We start from the raw sequence: 24,532 nt of genomic DNA, 5'->3' as shown, positions 1-24,532 counted from the left end.
GTTCTTTTAGTGTCTGTATAACATCCGTCCAGGATCTTCTGGCTTTCATAGTCTCTGGTGAAAAATCTGGTGTAATTCTGATAGGCTTGCCTTTATATGTTACTTGGCCTTTTTCTCTTACTGCTTTTAGTATTCTATCTTTATTTAGAGCATTTGTTGTTCTGATTATTATGTGTCGGGAGGTATTTCTTTTCTGGTCCAGTCTATGTGGAGTTCTGTAGGCTTCTTGTATGTTCATGGGCATCTCTTTCTTTAGATTTGGGAAGTTTTCTTCTATAATTTTGTTGAAGATGTTTGCTGGTCCTTTGAGTTGAAAATCTTCATTCTCATCCACTCCTATTATCCGTAGGTTTGGTCTTCTCATTGTGTCCTGTATTTCTTGGATGTTTTGAGTTAGGATCTTTTTGCGTTTTACATTTTCCTTGATTGTTGTGCCGATGTTCTCTATGGAATCTTCTGCACCTGAGATTCTCTCTTCCATCTCTTGTATTCTGTTGCTGATGCTCGTATCTAGGGTTCCAGATTTCTTTCCTAGGGTTTCTATCTCCAGTGTTGCCTCATTTTGTGTTTTCTTTATTGTGTCTACTTCCCTTTTTAGGTCTAGTATGGTTTTGTTCATTTCCATCATATGTTTGGATGTGTTTTCCTGTTTTTCTTTAAGGACTTCTATCTGTTTGATTATGTTATCTTGTTTTTCTTTAACGATTTGTAACTCTTTAGCAGTGTTCTCCTGCAATTCTTTAAGGGATTTTTGTGCTTCCTCTTTAATGTCTTCTACCTGTTTACCAGTGTTCCTTTGTATTTCTTTAAGTGTGTTATTAAAGTCCTTCTTGAAGTCCTCTACCATCATCATGAGATATGCTTTTAGATCCGTGTCTAGCTTTTCAGGTGTGTTGGGGTGCCCTGGACTGGGCGAAGTGGGAGTGCTGGGTTCTGATGATGGTGAGTGGTCTTGGTTTCTGTTAGTAAGATTATTACGTTTACCTTTCGCCATCTGGTAATCTCTGGGGTTAGTTGTTGTCGTTGTCAGTGTTTAAAGATTGGAGGAGAAGCTGTGTTCCACTCACCAGAAGTCTCAAAATCCTGTGGCCGGGGTCGTGGGTAGCTGGTGGGTGTCAGCCAACCCTGCGCTCTAGCTATCCCAGTGCTGTTCAGGCCGGAAGAGGCCTGTGGCCCTACTCAGGCTGGTTTTCTGTTTCCCTAATTAATTCAGTCTCAGGTCCCGCGCACAATTGGATTGGAGCAGAAGCTGTGTTCCACTCACCAGAAGTCTTAAGATCCTGTGGCGGGTGTTGTGGGTAGCTGGCGAGTGTCAGCGTGCCCCCTAGCTACCCTGGTGCTTTTCTGACCGGAACAGGCTTGTGGCCCTACTCAGGCCAGATTTCTGCCTCCCCAACCAAAGCAGTCTCAGGTCCCGCGTGATTGGACTGGAGCAGAAGCTGTGTTCCACTCCCCAGCAGTCTCAAAATCCTGTGGCGGGGGTCGTGGGTAGCTGGCGGGTGTCAGCTGACCCTGTGCTCTAGCTACCCTGGTGCTGGTCCGGCTGGAAGAGGCCTGTGACCCTACTCAGGCCGGTTTTCTGCTTCCCTAACTAATGCAGTCTCAGGTCCCGCACGCAATTGGATTGGAGCAGAAGCTGTGTTCCACTCACCAGAATTCTTAAGATCCTGTGGTGGGTGTTGTGGGTAGCTGGCGAGTGTCAGCCGACCCTGCGCCCTAGCTACCCCGGTGCTTTTCTGACCGGAAGAGGCTTGTCTAGATCAAAATCTTATTCACTGTCTGCCCTAGCACAAATCTTACATACATTTGTGTCCTTTTTGTGTGTGTTTTGTGAGGTACTGAATATAATCAGGACCATCAATGTGACCATGAATTTGGGATGTAGGTTGGATCCTGAAGGACTCACCAGTTTCTCTACAATGAGGAGAAAGTTTCCTCTTCTCCCAGAATTTATTGACAGCCAACAATTCAGAGGTTAAAAAGTAGGATCCTGTGAGAATCAGCTGTCTCCTTAAGTAATTATTTGTAGGACTGTTTTTGGTGAATACAGTGCAGTAGCCATAATTATTGTAAGATAATGATTACCGTAATTGTATAAAATCTAAAGAACAGCTTTTTATAGTCCTGTATCCTGTCTACTTTACTCTTTGAGATTAGCACAAACATGAAGACCAGAGTTCACATCCAACGCCCATAAAATAAGCTTTATAGTCTTGAAAACACTTATTACTAGCATCCCAAAGGACCCATATGTTCACTTCAGGATTCTATGCTTGTAGCAGTTTGTGTGTGAAGCACATGTGCACATACACAAACACACATAATAAACTAAAATTTTAGAAATAAATTACTTTTGCAAACTAAAAAAATAAGAGAAGTTAGGAGGAGGATAGTAATAATAATAATAATTAATAATAATAACAATAATAAATAAGAACATTTATATTCTTTCTGTCTTAGTCAGGGTTTTTGTTACTGCACAAACATCATGACCAAGAAGCAACTTGGTGAGGAAAGGATTTATTCATCCTACACTTCCACATTGCTGTCATCACCAAAGGAACTCAAACAAGTCAGGAGGCATTAGCTGATGCAGAGGCCATGGAGGGATGTTACTTACTGGCTTGCTTTCCCCCTGGCTTACTCAGCTTGCTTTTTTATAGATCCCAAGACCACCAGACCAGGGATGGCACGACCCACAATGGGCGCTCCCACTCTTAATAAGTAATTGAGAAAATGTCTTACATCTGGATCTCATGGAGGCATTTCCTCAAGGGAGGCTCCTTTCTCTGTGATAACTCCAGCTGTGTCAAGTTGACACACAAAACCAGCCAGTACACATAGTTCCACACTTAGCTATTCTGCCCAGGGCACACTCCAAAATCCATATCAGAGCATTTTCAGCCATTTCCTCAGTGCGCATTCCATCTTCTCCCCCTGCCCATCACTGCCAACTAAACGGAATCCATCTTTACATTCTGCAGAATTCCATTTCCCTAAGCTCAACAGTGTCCCTGATCATGAAACACGTGCCCAACATTCCTTTGTATGCACTCTACCTCAGAAATGCCCTATTATCAAGTATAGTACAGTTGCCAGCATACATCACTTAATCACAAATACAGTCTGAGCAATGCATCCTTGGCTGATTCTTTTGTGACATTCATAGAGCACGCTTCCCTCGAGCTAATCAATAATTTTACTAGGTAATATAATCATATAGAATCACTGTTCCACATGCAGTTCAAGAATAACTTAAAGGGCATTGTGCAGCAAATGACGCATGCGTGTGTATGTGTCCATACATGTCATACCTATTATTAATAATTGCAGCTTTCTGAGAGACAGAAATCATGATCATGCTCTTATTTCCTGCAGTATTCAGCACAGTACACATAAGGCATAGTTATTTGAAGATTTGTTATTGGTTTAGGCTTGGTTTTGTTGTTGTTCTTATTGTTGCCATTTCGTTTTGTTTTGTTTTGTTTTGTTTTTGAGAGAGTGTCTCATATAGCTCAGGTAGACCTCCAGATTTCTGTGTTGCCAAAGATGATCTACACCTTCTGATCCTCTTGTCTCAACATCTGAACTGCTAGATTATAAGCATAGAAACCACACCCACACAATCATAGTAGTTACTTAATAAATATTTATTAATTGTTAATCTCTAAGAATTCTTTATTCTCAATTTATTTGATATTATTTTCACAATCAAAAAATCATTTTGTGCCTTCTTATAGATTTTACCACCTAGATTCATTGTCTGAATGGGCTGGAAATTTTTCTGCACTTTTTAAAAAAATGATTAAAATTCAGCTTTCTTCTCAAACATCAGGACTCATCGGTACCATGACAATAGTTTTCATTGTTTTGAAAGTGTGATTCCATCACTTCTGCAGATAACAACTCTTCAAAAATTATGCTTTCCTCCTGTAAGAGTGAAGTAGAAATGTTAAACTGAGATGTAAATTCTGCTGGGTTGTATTTTACAAAATGGCTAACAAAGTACTACTGAGCACACCACACTTCAGATGAGAATGTCAAAAGGGGGAGTTCCCAGTTTCACATAGAAACTTTATTTTCCTATATAAGTATCTTAAGAAAAATAATTGTTCATTTAAGCCACAAGGTTCTTGATGGAAAGGAATGTTTTTAGTCTGCTTGTCTTCTCAGAATCCACCAAAATGTAGAGTACTTCTAATCTCTGTCATAGATAAGAAAGAAAACGATAGATAATTAGATAGGTGATATACTGATAGTTAAATGGAATAGAGCTACTTTACTACATTGTTTACGTATTAGATTATTGCTAAATCCTTAGGACTATTAACAATGCCAGGGTTTAATTTTTTTATTTTCCCAAGACTTTCTCAAGAACCAAACTTTATGAAGGTTGTAGGACTTCAACCTACACCCAATGGTAGGAGAATAGATATTCACTGATCATAACAATCCTATGGGGATAATATAAAGAGTACAACAGAACTGTAGGCAAGTTACAGGATATGCTCCATATTCCTAACTTGAAAGTAGGACTTCAAAGTATATATTCCAAAGAATTGTGTGAATGATCACACTGAAGGCAGCCCTTCATTCACGCCTACCCCTTTTGATCCTAGTAGGCAGCACCAGGCATTCCACCTGGCTTTACATCTTTCTTTGCAATTATGGACCATCTGGCAGTCTTGTCCAGCTGCCCACTTTATTCGTCCTTCAACATTCAACATCATTGCAATCACCATTTTCAAACAACACATTTCTATGGAATGAACCTCCATCTATGTGATTATATAGTAGGTGAGATATCATTTAATCCCTTCCTTGTAAAGACAGTAAAAATGATATTAATTTTTAAGCTGACTAGAGCTACCAAGGCATCAACAAAACTAGAATATTATAAAGAACTATGAGAAAATGCAGTCATCATGACCTAAACAAAGGGTTCCCTAATCTATAACATTTGTAGTTGGCAATTCCTTTTCATACAGCTTATCTCTAAATGAACTCTTCCTTGACATTTACAGCTAAAGTTTCCAAAGAAGTATCAGTATTTAGAAATGCTAAGTTTAGTTAATATGGCTTTGTTCTCATTCCTACTGATTATTACTATGAATATCTGGCATACCTATAAGCATCTTTGCCAAACACATTTGGAGGCACCATTACTTAATATTGTTCCAACACAGGGAAATGAGAGATTTAGGAATTAAAAATACTACTAATAAGTGATATGTAATTAGTGATTTTTATTATATCAAGCAAAAATATTTTAAATATTAGACCCTATTTTATTTTTTCTCTATGTGAGAATGCATTTATATTACTACCATTAAAGAAAGAAAATAATAAAAGCAAAAGGGGCTGTTCAGATGTTCTTTATGAAATTAAGTTGAAAATAACATCTGTGGTATAGTCTGATCTTAGCCTTAGGACATTTGAATTCAGCAAGACAGTAGAGAGACATTTTAGTAAGCTACAAATATTTTTCATTTATAGCCAAACCTTCTTAACTCCTCAGATTTAATAAATTGAAGGTATTTAGTAAGGGTAGTAACAACATTAGATGAAAGTATAAAAAACAATATCAATGTATTAGGTACAACTTGTGGTAGCAGCTACTAAGTAACAATAATTCACCAGAAGAATCAGTAAGGTTACTTCCTGTCATGGGTAATAGGTTATTTCTTTGCCAAAGGTAAAATGAGTCCATTTAAACCACATTAGATTACATTAAAGGGAAGTTTATTGGGAAGCTGCTCTCAAGGGGAAAAGGGGAGGGGTAGGGAAAAGAGAGAAGGGGTACGCATGAGAAAAGAGAAAATAGACCAAAATGTCTGTATTATATAGGGACGAGCCTCTTGGGGAAGAGCAGCCCAACATTTGGGGCAGGGGGTACCAGGTAGAAACTGAGGGGTGCTGGGAGAACTTGAAGGCCAGATGTGCTTTAGTATGTAAATTATGCACCTCAGTCCCCTGTCCCTCTGTCCTAAACTAAACAGTGAGACTATGTGGCATATCTACCCTCTATGCTATTAAAATCTATTTCCTGTCAATAACCCCCAGTTATTACTTTCTGTGTTTCATCTGAGCTGCTCTTAATTCTAGTCAGCCAGCCCTCATGGCCATGCTTTCTTGACTCCAAACTCCTACATAGCATCTTTTCTTCTCTCTCCATTTTTCTACTTCTCATGGTCTCCTCTGACCCCAACCCTATGAGCCCCAAGCCTCACCTATCTCAATTCTGCCCAGTTATAGGCTATAGGCATCTTTATTCACCAATCAGAAATAACATGGGGGCAAGGTCACATAGTCATTTTGGTCTGCTTGGGAACTCTAGAACAGCCAGGCCTTCTCAGCCCACAATTAGTTTTGCAATACATAGCAACAGACCAAACCTCACCATTGGATTATTCAGAACCCAGGAAGTTTTAATGACATTCGGTTCTTAGAACCTAACTAGACAGATGCATTAAGATGCATCTTGATAATTCAAACACTGATCAAGTCATGACTTGATCATGATTTCAGATCCAGTTGTCAGACGAGGCAATATTCACTTCAACTATGCTGGTACTATTAATAATAAGGATAATGGTGGTAGCAGTTCCTGATTTATCTCTGTAACTGAAGTAAAATATCCTAACAAAACCCAATTTAAAGGAGGGAGAAAATTGGCATGTTTCCACTGACAGTCCATCATTGTGGAGAAGTCAAGGCAGGAACTTCAGCTAGTCACATCACATCCACAGTCAGGAGCATGGAGAAAAGAGTACATAGACATTCAGACTTGCTTCCTTGTGCTTAGATCAGTGTTGCCACTTTTTCATGTGTTTATCTTTATGATTTTTTACATGCATATAGTGAGTGAAGGATGCCCATGAAAGAAGTGAGTGTTAGATCACCTATGGCTGGAGTTACAGGTGTTTGGGAACTGTCCAATGTGGACAGATCTTTTTTCCTCTCTGCTTTCTGATCATGATCCACCCCCTTCCCCCATCAACAGGGTGTTCACCCTTGCTTTGGCCCCAAAGTAATGGCGCTAGCTGACTATGAACCATAGCCATGACTAAGACTTCCTTCCTTAAACATTGTCCTCACTTAAGTTCATCACAGTGGTGGAGAAGCTAACTGCTTTCTCTTCTGACTACTTTAAGACTCTCAAATGGAAGTCCCAGGAGCTTTGTTTCCATGCAAAAATACAATCCTTAAGCTACCAAAGAGTTTGGTGAAAATCACTTGAGAACACCAGCAGTAAAGGAAGAAATCACCAGAGCATAGGAAACTTCATGACTCATAGAAATGAAGGCTGAAATATGCATTGTGCTTCTTCCAATAGATTAGGAGTAGATACAGATACAGATACAGATACAGATACAGATACAGATACAGATACAGATATAGATCTGTGTTTGTGTATATGTAAATAATTCTCTCTATATAATTTCCATTTGCTTTTCTCTTCATTCTACAGGCTTAAGTTACCTTCATTATACATGATAGACATTTAAGCATGTGATACCTACTATGAAGTAATTTGGGAGAGATAGCTAATGATATATTGTACAGGCTGCAAATATCAAGATAGATTGTAAGAGCGAAAGAGAGGCAGACTGTCAGCATGCCTAAAATTGCCAGTGGTTACAGTGACCAGTCAAACATTTGATAACTTCTTACAGATTGAGCATTAGGGAAGAAGTCAGAAGTACTATGAAGGATATAATAAGATGATCTTGGTATATGAAAAAATCATTTTATGTTACTTGATTTAGACTTTACAGTATATTTTTAGAAATAGAAATATGTCAGATTTCAACCATAGCCTGGTTTCTCATCCTTTCCTTGTATTTATAAGCATTCTGAGACTCATGGCAACCACTACTATGGTTTACTATTACTTTCACTGTAATTGCTTCCTACTGTTAGCAACTGAAACACTCCGCTGCACACATTTGCTGTGTCTGTGGCATCCAATGAAGGTAATGTGACTATCAACAAGCTTTGTAATTGCTATAACAATAAGGAAGAGATGTGCTGAGGAAGCACCTCACTGCTAGAGTATGTGTAGTATGTAAAGGCCCCAAGTCTGATCCTCAGCACTGCCAAAGGAAGAAAATGTGTGAACAAGAGAACACGAACAAAGGAAAAGCTTGCAGTGTCCAGTAAATTTATTAAGTCCAAAATATATGTGTTGAGGATGTTAAAAGCCTACTTCTGTTGTTTATGTGAGAACAACAGAAGGAACCTGAGCTTCAGATATAAAAGAACAATGATGGGGCAGGAAACATTGTTCAACAGGTAAGAGCACTGACAGCTCTTCCAAAAGTCCTGAGTTCAGTTCCCAGCAACCACATGGTGGCTCACAACCATCTGTAATGATGCATATGCAGATAGAGCACTCTATCTATTTATTTATTAAATAAATAAATCTTTTTAAAAAAGAACAATGACTATCAGAAAACCCCGGATGTGGAAAGAATAAGTCTGAAGGAAAAAGAAATACTCAAGAAGCAACAGTGGAAGGTAAGGGGTGTTATCTGTCTACCTAGTGTATGGCATTCTTCTACCTAGTGTATACAGGTCCTATAGAGTCATAAATAGTGTAAACACTTGAGAAAGCTGATAGAAATTAGGATCAGGTAAAGCCCATTGTGAGAAATTGAGAATTTAACAGATTATATGAAACATAAATATTAACCAGAAAATTGAAGTGAAAATACATTAAAATTTGGAAACTCCACACTCCTCAATAAATATGAAAGAAACAAGAGGTAATGTCAGGGACTAGTGAGATGGCTCATCAGATGGAGACCCTTCTGTGTAAGAAGGCTTGATGCAGCTAGAGTCATTATGGAAAAGAGGATATCACTGACCTGTAGGCAAACCCTGTGGTGCCACCCTGGGCACTGTTAGAAAACAGGATGAACAAGCTATGGGGGAGCAAGCCAGTAAGTAGCCTTCCTGTGGACTTTGCATCAGCTCCTGGCTCCAGGTTTCTGCCCTGTTTGAGTTTCCACCCAAACTTTCTTTGATAGTGAACTGTAATCTAGAAGTATACATTGAAATAAACCTTTTCCTTCTTATATTGTTTATGATCATGGTGTTTCATTCATCACAGCACTAGAAACCCTATGTTTCTATAGTTGATCCCTGGCAGACAGGTGACTTCAACAAGTCACCCTCTGATCTATACACACACATGCTCTCATGATAATGAAATAGTGACAAGATATGATGATGATGATGATGATGATGATGGTGATGGTGATATTAAAGAGTTAAAATCTGAAACAGAATGCAGACCAACTAAAACTGTCACTTCCTGAAACAAAAATCAAAAAAAAAAAAAAAAGATTTCTCAGTGCATAGCAACATCAAACATGAGTTTACAGTGATTCTAACAATTTTCTGAAGCTCTGAGAGCAACAACAATGAATAAAAGCCACTCAAATGGGGAATTAGCAAATCAGGAGAAACAGAAGGCCAAATGGACAAAGAATTTCAGAGCAGATGTCAACATCCAACTGCTATGGCTCTGTTTGGATTTTCTAGGAGAAATGTATGTTTACTTTATTTAAACCAAAAATATGAAAATAATGCCAGCTCTTTATCAAAAAGAAAGGTATCAGACACAGCAAGAAATTCTTTTGGGGGGATGGCGAGATGGCACAGTGCTTCAAAGCACATGGCTGCTGTTCTGGAGGACCTGGGGTTGAATCCGAGCACCCATATGGCAGCTCACAGACATTTGTAACTCCAATCTTGGCGCCCTCTTCTGGCTGCTGTGGGCATTGTATGCACATGGTACACAGACACATCTACACAGGAAACACCCATATACATAAAATAAATTTGAGGGAAGAGGCGGAAGAGGAGGAGAAAGAGGAGGAAAAAGAGAAATCTTTGAAACTTTTCTTTTACTATACAAGTTGTGTAGACTTCTTTTTTTTTTATTTTTAATATTTTTATTACATATTTTCCTCAATTACATTTCCAATGCTATCCCAAAAGTCCCCCATAGCGCCCCCCACTTCCCTACCCACCCATTCCCATTCTTTTGGCCCTGGCATTCCCCTATATTGGGGCATATAAAGTTTGCAAGTCCAATGGGCCTCTCTTTCCATTGATGGCCGACTAGGCCATCTTTCGATACATATGCAGCTAGAAACAAGAGCTCCAGGGTTCTGGTTAGTACATCATGTTGTTCCAACAATAGGGTTGCAGATCCCTTTAGCTCCTTGGGTACTTTCTCTAGCTTCTCCATTGGGAGCCCTGTGATACATCCAATAGCTGACTGTGAACATCCACTCCTGTGTTTGCTAGGCCCCGGCATCGTCTCACAAGAGACAGCTATATTTGGGTCCTTTCAGCAAAATCTTGCTAGTGTATGCAATGGTGTCAGCGTTTAGAAGCTGATTATGGGACGGATCCCTGGATACAGCAGTCTCTAAATGGTCCATCCTTTCATCACAGCTACGAACTTTGTCTCTGTAACTCCTTCCCTGGGTGTTTTGTTCCCAATTCTAAGAAGGTGCACAGTGTCCACACGTTGGTCTTCATTCTTCTTGAGTTTCATGCGTTTATCAAATTGTATCTTATATCTTGGGTATCCTAAGTTTTGGGCTAATATCCACTTATCAATGAATACATATTGTGTGAGTTCTTTTGTGATTGTGTTACTTCACTCAAGATGATGCCCTCCAGGTCCATCCATTTGGCTAGGAATTTCATAAATTCATTCTTTTTAATAGCTGAGTAGTACTCCATTGTGTAAATGTACCATAATTTCTGTATCCATTCCTCTGTTGAGGGACATCTGGGTTCTTTCCAGCTTCTGGCTATTATAAATAGGGCTGCTATGAACATAGTGGAGCATGTGTCCTTTTTACCGGTTGGGACATCTTCTGGATATATGCCCAGGAGAGGTATTGCTGGATCCTCCGGTAGTACTATGTCCAATTTTCTGAGGAACCGCCAGACTGATTTCCAGAGTGGTTGTACAAGCTTGCAATCCCACCAACAATGGAGGAGTGTTCCTCTTTCTCCACATCCTCGCCAGCATCTGCTGTCACCTGAATTTTTGATCTTAGCCATTCTGACTGGTGTGAGGTGGAATCTCAGGGTTGTTTTGATTTGCATTTCCCTGATGATTAAGGATGTTGAACATTTTTTCAGGTGTTTCTCTGCCATTCGGTATTCCTCAGGTGAGAATTCTTTGTTCAGTTCTGAGCCCCATTTTTTAATGGGGTTATTTGACTTTCTGGAGTCCACCTTCTTGAGTTCTTTATATATATTGGATATTAGTCCCTTATCTGATTTAGGATAGGTGAAGATCCTTTCCCAATCTGTTGGTGTTTTTTTTTTTTTTTTTTTGTCTTATTGATGGTGTCTTTAGCCTTGCAGAAGCTTTGTAGTTTCATGAGATCCCACTTGTCAATTCTCAGTCTTACAGCACAAGCCATTACTGTTCTATTCAGGAATTTTTCCCCTGTGTTCATATCTTCAAGGCTTTTCCCCACTTTCTCCTCTATAAGTTTCAGTGTCTCTGGTTTTATGTGAAGTTCCTTGATCCACTTAGACTTGACCTTAGTACAAGGAGATAGGAATGGATCGATTCGCATTCTTCTACATGTTAACAACCAGTTGTGCCAGCACCATTTGTTGAAAATGCTGTCTTTCTTCCACTGGATGTTTTTAGCTCCCTTGTCGAAGATCAAGTGAACATAGGTGTGTGGGTTCATTTCTGGGTCTTCAATTCTATTCCATTGGTCTATTTGTCTGTCACTATACCAGTACCATGCAGTTTTTATCACAATTGCTCTGTAGTAGAGCTTTAGGTCTGGCATGGTGATTCCACCAGAGGTTCTTTTATCCTTGAGAAGAGTTTTTGCTATCCTAGGTTTTTTGTTATTCCAGATGAATCTGCAGACTGCCCTTTCTAATTCGTTGAAGAATTGAGTTGGAATTTTGATAGAGATTGCATTGAATCTGTAGATTGCTTTTGGCAAGATAGCCATTTTTACAATGTTGATCCTGCCAATCCATGAGCATGGGAGATCTTTCCATCTTCTGAGATCTTCTATAATTTCTTTCTTCAGAGACTTGAAATTTTTATTATACAGATCTTTCACTTCCTTAGTTAGAGTCATGCCAAGATATTTTATATTATTTGTGACTATTGAGAAGGGTGTTGTTTCCCTAATTTCTTTCTCAGCCTGTTTATTCTTTGTGTGGAGAAAGGCCATTGATTTGTTTGAGTTAATTTTATATCCAGCTACTTCACCGAAGCTGTTTATCAGGCTTAGGAGTTCTCTGGTGGAATTTTTAGGGTCACTTATATATACTACCATATCATCTGCAAAAAGTGATATTTTGACTTCATCTTTTCCAATTTGTATCCCTTTGATCTCCTTTTGTTGTCGAATTGCTCTGGCTAGGACTTCAAGTACAATGTTGAATACGTATGGAGAAAGTGGACAGCCTTGTTTAGTCCCTGATTTTAGAGGGATTGCTTCAAGCTTCTGACCATTTACTTTGATGTTGGCTACTGGTTTGCTGTAGATTGCTTTTATCATGTTTAGGTATGGGCCTTGAATTCCTGATCTTTCCAAGACTTTTATCATGAATGGGTGTTGGATCTTGTCAAATGCTTTTTCCGCATCTAACGAGATGACCATGTAGTTTTTGTCTTTGAGTTTGTTTATATACTGGATTACATTGATGGATTTCCGTATATTGAACCATCCCTGCATCCCTGGGATGAAACCTACTTGGTCAGGATGGATGATTGTTTTGATGTGTTCTTGGATTCGGTTAGCAAGAACTTTATTGAGGATTTTTGCATCAATATTCATGAGGGATATTGGGCTGAAGTTTTCTATCTTTGTTGGGTCTTTTTGTGGTTTAGGTATCAGAGTAATTGTGGCTTCATAGAATGAGTTGGGTAGAGTACCTTCTGTTTCTATTTTGTGGAATAGTTTGTGAAGAACTGGGATTACATCTTCTTTGAAGGTCTGATAGAACTCTACACTAAACCCATCTGGTCCTGGGCTTTTTTTAGTTGGGAGACTATTAATGACTGCTTCTATTTCTTTGGGGGATATAGGGCTGTTTAGATCATTAACCTGATCTTGATTCAACTTTGGTACCTGGTATCTGTCTAGGAACTTCTCCATTTCATCCAGGTTCTCCAGTTTTGTTGAGTATAGCCTTTGGTAGAAGGATCTGATGGTGTTTTGGATGTCTTCAGGATCTGTTGTTATGTCTCCTTTTTCATTTCTGATTTTGTTAATTAGGATGCTTTCCCTGTGCCCTCTAGTGAGTCTGGCTAAGGGTTTATCTATCTTGTTGATTTTCTCAAAGAACCAGCTCCTTGATTGGTTGATTCTTTGAATAGTTCTTCTTGTTTCCACTTGGTTAATTTCGCCCCTGAGTTTGATTATTTCCTGCCGTCTACTCCTCTTGGGTGAATTTGCTTCCTTTTGTTCTAGTGCTTTTAGGTGTGTTGTCAAGCTGCTAATGTGTGCTCTCTCTAGTTTCCTTTTGGAGGCACTCAGAGCTATGAGTTTTCCTCTTAGAAATGCTTTCATTGCGTCCAATAAGTTTGGGTATGTTGTGGCTTCATTTTCATTGAACTCTAAAAAGTCCTTAATTTCTTTCTTTATTCCTTCCTTGACCAAGGTATCATTGAGAAGAGTGTTGTTCAGTTTCCACGTGAAGGTTGGCTTTCTATTATTTATTTTGTTATTGAAGAGCAGCCTTAGTCCATGGTGATCTGATAGGATGCATGGGACAATTTCAATATTTTTGTATCTGTTGAGGCCTGTTTTGTGACCAATTATGTGGTCAATTTTGGAGAAGGTACCATGAGGTGCTGAGAAGAAGGTATATCCTTTTGTTTTAGGATAGAATGTTCTGTAGATATCTGCCAGATCCATTTGATTCATAATTTCTCTTAGTTTCTCTGTGTCCCTGTTTAGTTTCTGTTTCCATGATCTGTCCATTGGTGAAAGTGGTGTGTTGAAGTCTCCCACTATTATTGTATGAGGTGCAATGTGTGCTTTGAGATTTACTAAAGTTTCTTTAATGAATGTGGCTGCCTTTGTATTTGGAGCATAGATATTCAGGATTGATAGTTCCTCTTGGAGGATTTTACCTTTGATGAGTATGAAGTGTCCCTCCCTGTCTTTTTTAATGACTTTGGGTTGGAAGTCAATCTTATCAGATATTAGAATGGCTACTCCAGCTTGTTTCTTCATGCCATTTGCTTGGAAAATTGTTTTCCAGCCTTTCATTCTGAGGTAGTGTCTATCCTTTTCTCTGAGATGAGTTTCCTGTAAGCAGCAAAATGTTGGGTCTTGTTTGTGTAGCCAGTTTGTTAGTCTATGTCTTTTTATCGGGGAGTTGAGTCCATTGATATTAAGAGATATTAAGGAAAAGTAATTGTTGTTTCCTGTTATTTTTTGTTGTTAAAGTTGGCATTTTGTTCTTGTGGCTGTCTTCTTTTAGGTTTGTTGAGGGATTACCTTCTTGTTGTTTCTAGGGCGTGGTTCCTGTCCTTGTATTGGTTTTTTTCTGTTATTATCCTTTGAAGGGCTGGATTCGTGGAGAGATAATGTGTGAATTTGGTTTTGTCGTGGAATACTTTGGTTTCTCCATCTATGTTAATTGAGAGTTTGGCTGGGTATAGTAGCCTGGGCTGGAATTTGTGTTCTTTTAGTGTCTGTATAACATCCGTCCAGGATCTTCTGGCTTTCATAGTCTCTGGTGAAAAATCTGGTGTAATTCTGATAGGCTTGCCTTTATATGTTACTTGGCCTTTTTCTCTTACTGCTTTTAGTATTCTATCTTTATTTAGAGCATTTGTTGTTCTGATTATTATGTGTCGGGAGGTATTTCTTTTCTGGTCCACTCTATTTGGAGTTCTGTAGGCTTCTTGTATGTTCATGGGCATGTCTTTCTTTAGATTTGGGAAGTTTTCTTCTATAATTTTGTTGAAGATGTTTGCTGGTCCTTTGAGTTGAAAATCTTCATTCTCATCCACTCCTATTATCCGTAGGTTTGGTCTTCTCATTGTGTCCTGTATTTCTTGGATGTTTTGAGTTAGGATCTTTTTGCATTTTCCATTTTCCTTGATTGTTGTGCCGATGTTCTCTATGGAATCTTCTGCACCTGAGATTCTCTCTTCCATCTCTTGTATTCTGTTGCTGATGCTCGTATCTATGGTTCCAGATTTCTTTCCTAGGGTTTCTATCTCCAGTGTTGCCTCATTTTGGGTTTTCTTTATTGTGTCTACTTCCCTTTTTAGGTCTAGTATGGTTTTGTTCATTTCCATCATCTGTTTGGATGTGTTTTCCTGTTTTTCTGTAAGGACTTCTACCTGTTTGATTATGTTATCCTGTTTTTCTTTAAGGATTTGTAACTCTTTAGCAGTGTTCTCCTGCAATTCTTTAAGGGATTTTTGTGCTTCCTCTTTAGTGTCTTCTGCCTGTTTAGCAGTGTTCTCCTGTATTTCTTTAAGTGTGTTATTAAAGTCCTTCTTGAAGTCCTCTACCATCATCAGGAGATATGCTTTTAGATCCGTGTCTAGCTTTTCCGGTGTGTTGGGGTGCCCTGGAGTGGGCGAAGTGGGGGTGCTGGGTTCTGATGATGGTGAGTGGTCTTGGTTTCTGTTAGTAAGATTATTACATTTACCTTTCGCCATCTGGTAATCTCTGGGGTTAGTTGATGTCGTTGTCACTGTTTAAAGATTGGAGCAGAAGCTGTGTTCCACTCACCAGCAGTCTCTAAATCCTGCGGCGGGGGTCGTGGGTAGCTGGCCGGTGTCAGGCAACCCTGCGCTCCAGCTACCCTGGGTCTGATCCGGCCGGATGAGGCCTGTGGCCCTACTCAGGCCGGTTTCTGCTTCCCTAACTAATGCAGTCTCAGGTCCCACGCGCAATTGGATTGGAGCAGAAGCTGTGCTCCACTCACCAGAAGTCTTAAGATCCTGTGGCGGGTGTTGTGGGTAGCTGGCGAGTGTCAGCCGACCCTGTGCCCCAGCTGCCCCGGTGCTTTTCTGACCGGAAGAGGCTTGTGGCCCTATGTAGGCCGGATTTCTCTCTCCCCAACCAGAGCATTCTCAGGTCCCGCGTGATTGGACTGGAGCAGAAGCTGTGTTCCACTCACCAGCAGTCCCAAAATCCTGCGGCGGGGGTCGTGGGTAGCTGGCGGGTGTCAGGCAACCCTGCGCTCCCACTACCCCGGCGCTGATCCGGCTGGATGAGGCCTGTGGCCCTACTCGTGTAGACTTCTTTGATATGTGTCACTTGTGTGGTGGTTCATTTTCTCTTGTCTAGACATTACAAATGATTAAGCTCCACACAAAAGCCTACTCACTAAAAATACCCCCACATAAAACTGAAAGTGCTGTATATCCCAACATACATGCAAATTGCAGCATGGACACACACACACAAAACCATTCTAAAAGTAAGGTAATATAATTTCTCTCAAAAACTAAGAACTTTGCCCACGATATGGAAATATAGAAATGAATAAAATGCCAAACAAACAGTGCAGCTCTGAGACTGGTCAATAACCTCAAAGATACTCCAGATAAACAGACATAAGTAAAGGCCACCTCAGGGGTTCAAAATAAAAGCCAGTAACCTGGACAAAAAATTCAATGAGAAAGAGTAAAACATGGGAGAGGAAAAGGGAGAAAAAAATTAACAGAAAGGAACAGAAATGTTAGAAATGAAACAGTCAATAAATGGAGGGAAAATCCCAATGGAAAGTATTACCACCATGCTAAATCAATACAAGGTGGAATCTTGGGGACTGAAGACAGACTTGGAGAAGGAAAAAAAAAACTGGACAGAAATAAAGGATGAAGCAACTATGACAACATTCAAGTTCTATGGCAGGTGACATGTGATAAACAGACCAAACTTATGTGGCTATGGGAAAGAAGATATAGACTAAAGGCATAGAAAACATATTTATGAAATTATTCAATGATGTTTCCAAAATCCTAGGAAAGAAATGCTTGTCCAAGTACAAAAAGCATTAAGAACCCCAAATACACACATCATGAAAAGAACTTCTTCATGCCAAGAAAGAAGGCTTGGGGTTGATGTTGCTGAAAGCAAGGCATAGATTCAATGCAATCACAGTCAAACTTCCAGTAGAATCTTTATAAAACATAGTAAAACCAGCCCGAAAATAAATTCAAATTAAAATACACAAAACACTACCTAGTCAAAGCAGTTCTGAGCAAAATTAGCAATTCTGAATGGGACAGGACTTTTGTGAAGCCAATGTTACCCCATAAGATAAAACTTTCAAAAGCTATAGAATTACTTTCTTGATGAGCATTATGCATAAATTCTTTAAAATCTACACAGACTGTTTTTAACAATACAGTTTTTTAAAAAAACAATATATGCTTTAGGTGAAGGGATTGTGAAGTGGAAGTTTCAGGTAATATCAGGTGATGCAGACTCACATAGTGTTTTGCTGAGATAAGACAGGTAGGAAGACATGTGATGTTTGGAGAGTGTATAAATAAGACTCAGTTGACAGTGACAGGGGATTACATAACTAGCTTGCAATGCTTTGCTGGTCTGTGTCTTTGTTTGTGTCTTTGCTGATCTTAAGAGAGCCATGGCAGAGAACTTCTCCTGTTATCCTGGCTGGCCCTAGTTGTTCCCATTGATTCATGCTGATTTGGTGAAGGCCTGTGGTTTCTGCTAATATTATGTCCCTGGTGCTGATTCATATTAGATATTCTGAGACTACTGGTATCATGACAAACAGAGATTGGAATCGCTACAAAGAACTACTTCTAAGCAGGTTCACTTTCTCTTTACCATTTTTTGCCCTTACCTTTAAATGGTGGGCTAGAAGCATTTGAGAACACTTATTAAAAGTAGGTTATGGAAAATCTAAGCCTAAAAGATGGCATAATGGTCAAGAACATGTGTTCTTCATCCAAAAACCTGGACTCAACTTCTATAACTAACATGGCAACTCACAAATGCCTATAAGACTAGTTTCAAGACATCCAATGCCCTCTTTTGGCCTCTGTGGACAAGATGCACACATGTGATGATCAGTTATCCATTTTATTTTATACACATAAAATAAAAATTTAAATATATATACATATATGTGTATGTATGTGTGTATATATATATATATATATATATACACACACACATACTCTGTGTGTGTGTGTGTGTGTGTGTGTGTGTGTGTGTGTGTGTGTGTGTGTGTGTTATGAGTGTTTATGGACTGACTACAGAAGGAATAGTGGGAGAGGCTGGTGAAAAGATCCAGTACAGAAATGTAGTGTTGCCAAGCCTTTGGTTCAGTCACTGGAATCCATATGGAGAAAGGAGAAAAGCAACTCCCAAAACCTGTACTCTGATCTTTACAAATGTGCAATGAGCCATGACAGCCCCTCAAACCCACATACATAAAGTGAATGAATAATAAACAAATGGTAAAAACAATATGCTAATAAGGGCACTAAGCCGGGATACTGGTTACTAAATATTAAAAATCATCACAAAAGAATGTTCAGTTGTAAGCAATGCTCACTCAGCATGTGCCATGCCCTAGATTTGATTGTCTGACTCCTAGAAAGTGTTTTTAAAAGCCAAAAAGAAGAAAGGACACTGATGGGGTAAAAAACAGATTGTTCAAATTAAGAGCAATGGAAAAAGAAATGTTCATTTACCATGATCAAGCTTATTTCATTCCAGGGATTCAAGAAAATAAAGCAATAAACAAAAGATACCACATGAAGAACATTTTTTTAAAAGTCACATAGTCAACTCAATAGATACAATAGTAATCATCATCATCATCCATTGGGGGGAAAATCAATTTTTGTACCTGACAAAAGGTCTGAATGAACAGGAGCTGAAGAATCATGCCTCAACATCACAGAGGTTACATGTTACATATGGCAAGCTTGTAGCCAATCATATATCAAAACAACAAAAGAAAACCTGAAAGCAGTCCCTCTAAAACTCAGGAATGAAAAAGTAGTGTCTACTTTCCCTGTTATCATTTTCTACACTCTTTAAACATTTATACTTTTCAAATCAGTAAAACAAGAGAAAGAAGCAAAAGAATACAAATAGAAAAGGAGAAAGTCCAATTACCTCTATTTGTGGATGAGTTGTTGCTATTCTTAAAAGACCCTCAAGATTCCATTGGAAGGTTCTTTCATCTGAGAAGAACATTTAATCATGGACCTACAGCCTTTCTCTGCACTGATCATGAACTCAAAGAAAAATAAATTATGAAAGCAATCACATTTAAGCAAAGTTGAAATTTAAAATGCCTAGTAGTAAATATAAAGGACTTCCTAAATGAAAACTATAAAAAACTGAAGAAAGAGAGGACAAACATTAGACATCATGGAAAGGCTTCCTACATTTGAGAACTGACAAAATGAATATTGTTAAAAATATGCATGTGCATGTGATGTGTACATTCAAGGCTGTTCTTATCAAAATTATAATTATATTGTTCACAGAAATAGGGGGAAAAATCCTAGAAGTCACAAGAAAGCTCAAGAAATACCAAATAGCCAAATAAGTCTTGAGTAGAAATATTTAAAATTATACTACAGAAACGCAATACCAGAAATTTCATGTTTTGGAAGGAAGGAAGGAAAAACGAAAGGGGGAGGGGGTACAGGGCAAGTGAATACAAAAGAAAACTCAATAACTCAAACTGGACCTGCAACCCAGCATTGGAGAGAGGAATATCAGAGAAGGATCAAGAATTCAAGGGAGAAGCTCACAAGTCCCTTCCTGTCGACACCAGCCCCAGGTCACCTTGGGCACAGAGTCGGCAGACACCCCCAAGGTCCCGAGAGGACTCTCCACACGATCTTATGACCACTGATGAGTGGAACACATCTTCTGTTCCATTCCAATCTCGAGGGACCAGCATTAAGGAAGCAGAAAACCCAGCCTGACCAGGGTCACAAGTCCCTTCTGGTCGGAGCCAGCACCAGGTCACCTGGGCGAGGAGTCAGGGAACAGCAGCAAGGTGCCTAGTGGACAGCTTCTGAGGCACACCTTGTTTTGGGCTCCAGACATCTGGACACCTTCCCTGCCAGAGGACAGGTGTCCTCCCCACCCGGGGGGTCTGTGCCAGAGCACCTGCGGAAGCCATCTTGGTTCCCAGATCCCTCTGAGACTAGTCTGTGCAGGTGATAATATGGACTACAGAAGTTAACAGCTTCTGAAATACACCCTGCTTCAGGCCTTCATCTTCTGCCAGGAGACAGGTCCAAAAACCAGATCGAACCTTCTCTGCAAGAGGAGAGTTTACCTGCTGGGAGTGCTCAGATCACTGAAACTCAGGAGAGAGCTAGTCTCCCAGGTCTACTGATAGAGGCTAAAAGAATCAGGGGAAGGAACAAGCTCTAACCAAAGACAACTATAACAACTAACTCCAGAGATTACCAGATGGCAAAATGCAAATGTAAGAATCTAACTAACAGAAACCAAGACCACTCACCATTATCAGAACGCAGCACTCTGACCTCACCCAGTCCTGGGCACCCCCAACAAACCCAAAAACTTAGACCACACTTTAAAAGCATATCTAATGATGATGGTGGAGGATGTCAATAAAGACTTTAATAACTCATTTAAAGAAATACAGAAGAACACTGCTAAAGAGTTACAAGTCCTTAAAGAAAAGCAGGAAAACACAACCAAACAGGTTGAAGTCCTTAAAGAAAAACTGGAAATGAACAAAACCATACTAGACCTAAAAAGGGAAATAAACACACTAAAGAAAAACCAAAGTGAGGCAATGATGGAGATAGACACCCTAGGAAAGAAATCTGGATCATAGATGCCAGCATTAGCAACAGAATACAAGAGATGGAAGAGAGTGTCTCAGGTGCAGAAGATTCCATAGAGAATGTCAGCACAACAATCAAAGACAATGCAAAATGCAAAAAGATCCTAACTCAAAACATCCAGGAAATCCAGGACACAATGAGAAGACCAAACCTACAGATAATAGGAGTAGATGAGAATGAAGATTTTCAACTTAAAGGGCCAGCAAATATCTTCAACAACATTATAGAAGAAAACTTGCCAAATCTAAAGAGAGATGCCCATGAACATAGAAGAAGCCTACAGAACTCCAAATAGACTGGACCAGAAAAGAAATTCCTCCCGACACATAATAATCAGAACAACAAAGGCACTAAATAAAGATAGAATATTAAAAACTGTAAAGGAAAAGGGTCCACCCTTTAAGGTACTCTACCCAACTCATTCTATGAAGCCACAATTACTCTGATACCTAAACCACAAAAAGACCCAACAAAGATAGAGAACTTCAGACCAATTTCCCTTATGAATATTGATGCAAAAATCCTCAATAAAGTTCTTGCTAACCGAATCCAAGAACACATCAAAACAATCATCCATCCTGACCAAGTAGGTTTAATCCCAGGGATGCAAGGATGGTTCAATATATGGAAACCCATCAACGTAATCCAGTATATAAACAAACTTGTGATGGTTTGTATATCCTTGGATCAGGGAGTGGCACCATCTGAAGGTGTGGCCGTGTTGGAATAGGTGTGACCTGGTTGGAATGGGTGTGTCACTGTGGGTGTGGGTATAAGATCCTCACCTTAGTTGCCTGGAAGTCAGTCTTCCACTAGCAGCCTTTGGATGAAGACATAGAACTCTCAGCTCCTGCTGCGCCATGCCTGCCTAGATACTGCCATGCTCCCACCTTGATGATAATGGACTGAATCTCTGAACCTGTAAGCAGCCCCAATTAAATGTTGTTTTTTATAAGACTTGCCCTGGTCATGGTGTCTGTTCACAGCAGTAAAACCCTAACTAAGACAGAAGTTGGTACTGGGAGTGGGGTATTGCTGTGATAGGCCTGACCATGCTTTTATTTGACAGAATGTGGATTTTGGGACTTTGTATTTGGAAAGCAATGGAATGCTTTAAATGGGACTTAATGGGTCATCCTAGTAGGAATATGGAAGACTTAGTTGCTGGGAGCAATTTGAACTGTGTTGACCTGGCCCAAGAGATTTCAAAGGAGAAGAATTTCAGAATGTGGCATAAAGACTGGTTTTGTGGTACTTTGGTGAAGAATGTGGCTACTTTTTGCCCTTGTCTGAAAAGTTTGCCTGAGGCTAAGGTGAAGAGACTTGGATTAATTGCATTGACAAAGAAAGTTTCAAAAAAGCCCAGCAAAGACTTTGTTCTCTGGTTAAGTCTTATGAAGAGAAGTTTGAACAAGCATAGCAAGCTTAGAAAGGAAAAATATAAAATATATGGTTTGAGTATTAAAGGGGTACCAGGAAGTGAAATGGAACAAATTCCTGTGTTCTAGGAGATAACAGATTAAGGGAGTGGGACCTTGGAGCAAGATCCTACCCAGCTAAATTAAATCCAGGCATGGTGGTACACACCTTTAATCTCAGGAGACAAGCATGCTGATCTCTGCATTCAAGGTCAATCTACAGAACAAGAACCAGGATAGCCAAGCTTAGGCAGTGAAGGATTTAGAAAACATAAAGCTAGTGATAATGTAATAGGACAAGAAGATCATGGTATAGTTCCTGTAAGCAGCAGAACTCAGCAGCTTCAGCCATGTGGCTCTGGCTCTAGAGTTAAGAATGGAAAGAACTACTGGGACAATTGATGCTGGTTAGCTGGAGCTAAAACATTAGCAATGATTAAGAAGAGACCAGCATTACTGAGGTGAAAGCTTATGGGAATTGTTTTCTGGGAGCACAAAGAAGCTGTGTTCCAGAGATAGCCAAGGTTGTACCTCGTGCTGCAGCTGGACTTGGTAATGTGTAAGAGTCACTCAGGTGGTACTGCTGGTGAAGGAATGAGGGATAAAGGAGAGAAGCTGAGGCTTAGCACTGTGAGAGGCCAGGGAAGGCCATTGGAGAAGGTGAAGCCTCAGCTGTAGTTGATGGCCCAGGACTGAAGGGGTCATGCAAAGGATTTGAGGCTTGGCACCCTGAAGAGAGCCTATGAGAGGCTATTGGTGAAGCCTAGTTGGAGTGGAATACCCCAGTGTATTAGAGATGTCAGTACCATGGAGTGATCACCAAGAACTGCAGCCATAGTGGAGTGGATCAACCTGAGCTTAGAGTGCTACCGAGGGCAGAGCTGGAAATATGATGCCAGCCCTTAGGAGGAGCCCAAAAGATCAAGTGGAATCCCAGACACTGAAACAAGAAGCTGTAACATTGAAATTGCCTTGGAGACTCAAAGATGTTAAAGATGCCAGAGCCATGGGACACATGCTGAGGAAAGCCGCTAACAGGGAGTGGAACCAGCCCAGGAGAAAGCAGTTTGTTGCAGTCAACAAAGATGAAAAAGGAGTGGAGATCTGAAGTCCGCTTTGACATCAGCCATGGAGATGTAGAGTCTGGAGTTTGCCCAGCTGGTTTCCTGCCTTGCTTTGGAGATTACAGTTAATTAAATTGGATGAATCTTAGAAGAGACCTTGAACTTTGGACTATGAAAACTTTGAAAGTTGGACTAAATGCATTTTGCATTACGCTATGTTTAAGTGTGGCCCCCATAGACTCATGTTTTTGAACAAGTCTATGGGGACCAGGGAGTGGAATGTGATGGTTTGTATATCCTTGGATCAGGGAGTGGCACCATCTGAAGGTGTGGCCGTGTTGGAATAGGTGTGACCTGGTTGGAATGGGTGTGTCACTGTGGGTGTGGGTATAAGATCCTCACCTTAGTTGCCTGGAAGTCAGTCTTCCACTAGCAGCCTTTGGATGAAGACATAGAACTCTCAGCTCCTGCTGCGCCATGCCTGCCTAGATACTGCCATGCTCCCACCTTGATGATAATGGACTGAATCTCTGAACCTGTAAGCAGCCCCAATTAAATGTTGTTTTTCATAAGACTTGCCCTGGTCATGGTGTCTGTTCACAGCAGTAAAACCCTAACTAAGACAAAACTCAAAGACAAAAACCACATAATCATATCGTTAGATGCTGAGAAAGCATTTGACAAAATCTAACACCCATTCATGATAAAAGTCTTGGAAATATCAGGAATTCAAGTCCCATACCTAACCATGATAAAAGCAATATACAGCAAACCAGTAGCCAACATCAAAGTAAATGGTGAGAAGCTGGAAGCAATCCCTCTAAAATCAGGGACTAGACAAGGCTGTCCACTCTCACCCTACCTATTCAACATTGTACTTGAAGTCCTAGCCAGAGCAATTAGACAACAAAAGGAGGTGAAGGAGATACAAATTGGAAAGGAAGAAGTCAAAATGTCACTTTTTGCAGATGATATGATAGTATATATAAGTGACCCTAAAAATTCCACCAGAGAACTCCTAAGCCTGATAAACAGCTTCAATGAAGTAGCTGGATATAAAATTAACTCAAACAATTCAATGGCCTTTCTCTACACAAAGGATAAACAGGCTGAGAAAGAAATTAGGGAAACAACACCCTTCTCAATAGTCACAAATAATATAAAATACCTTGGCC

The sequence above is a fragment of the Mus caroli genome, unplaced genomic scaffold (genome assembly GCF_978045245.1).
Source record: "Mus caroli unplaced genomic scaffold, Mus_caroli_1 scaffold_14, whole genome shotgun sequence".
Classification (NCBI taxonomy): Eukaryota; Metazoa; Chordata; class Mammalia; order Rodentia; family Muridae; genus Mus; species Mus caroli.
The sequence above is the reverse complement of the archived record's forward strand: the minus strand, read 5'-3'. Positions refer to the sequence as shown.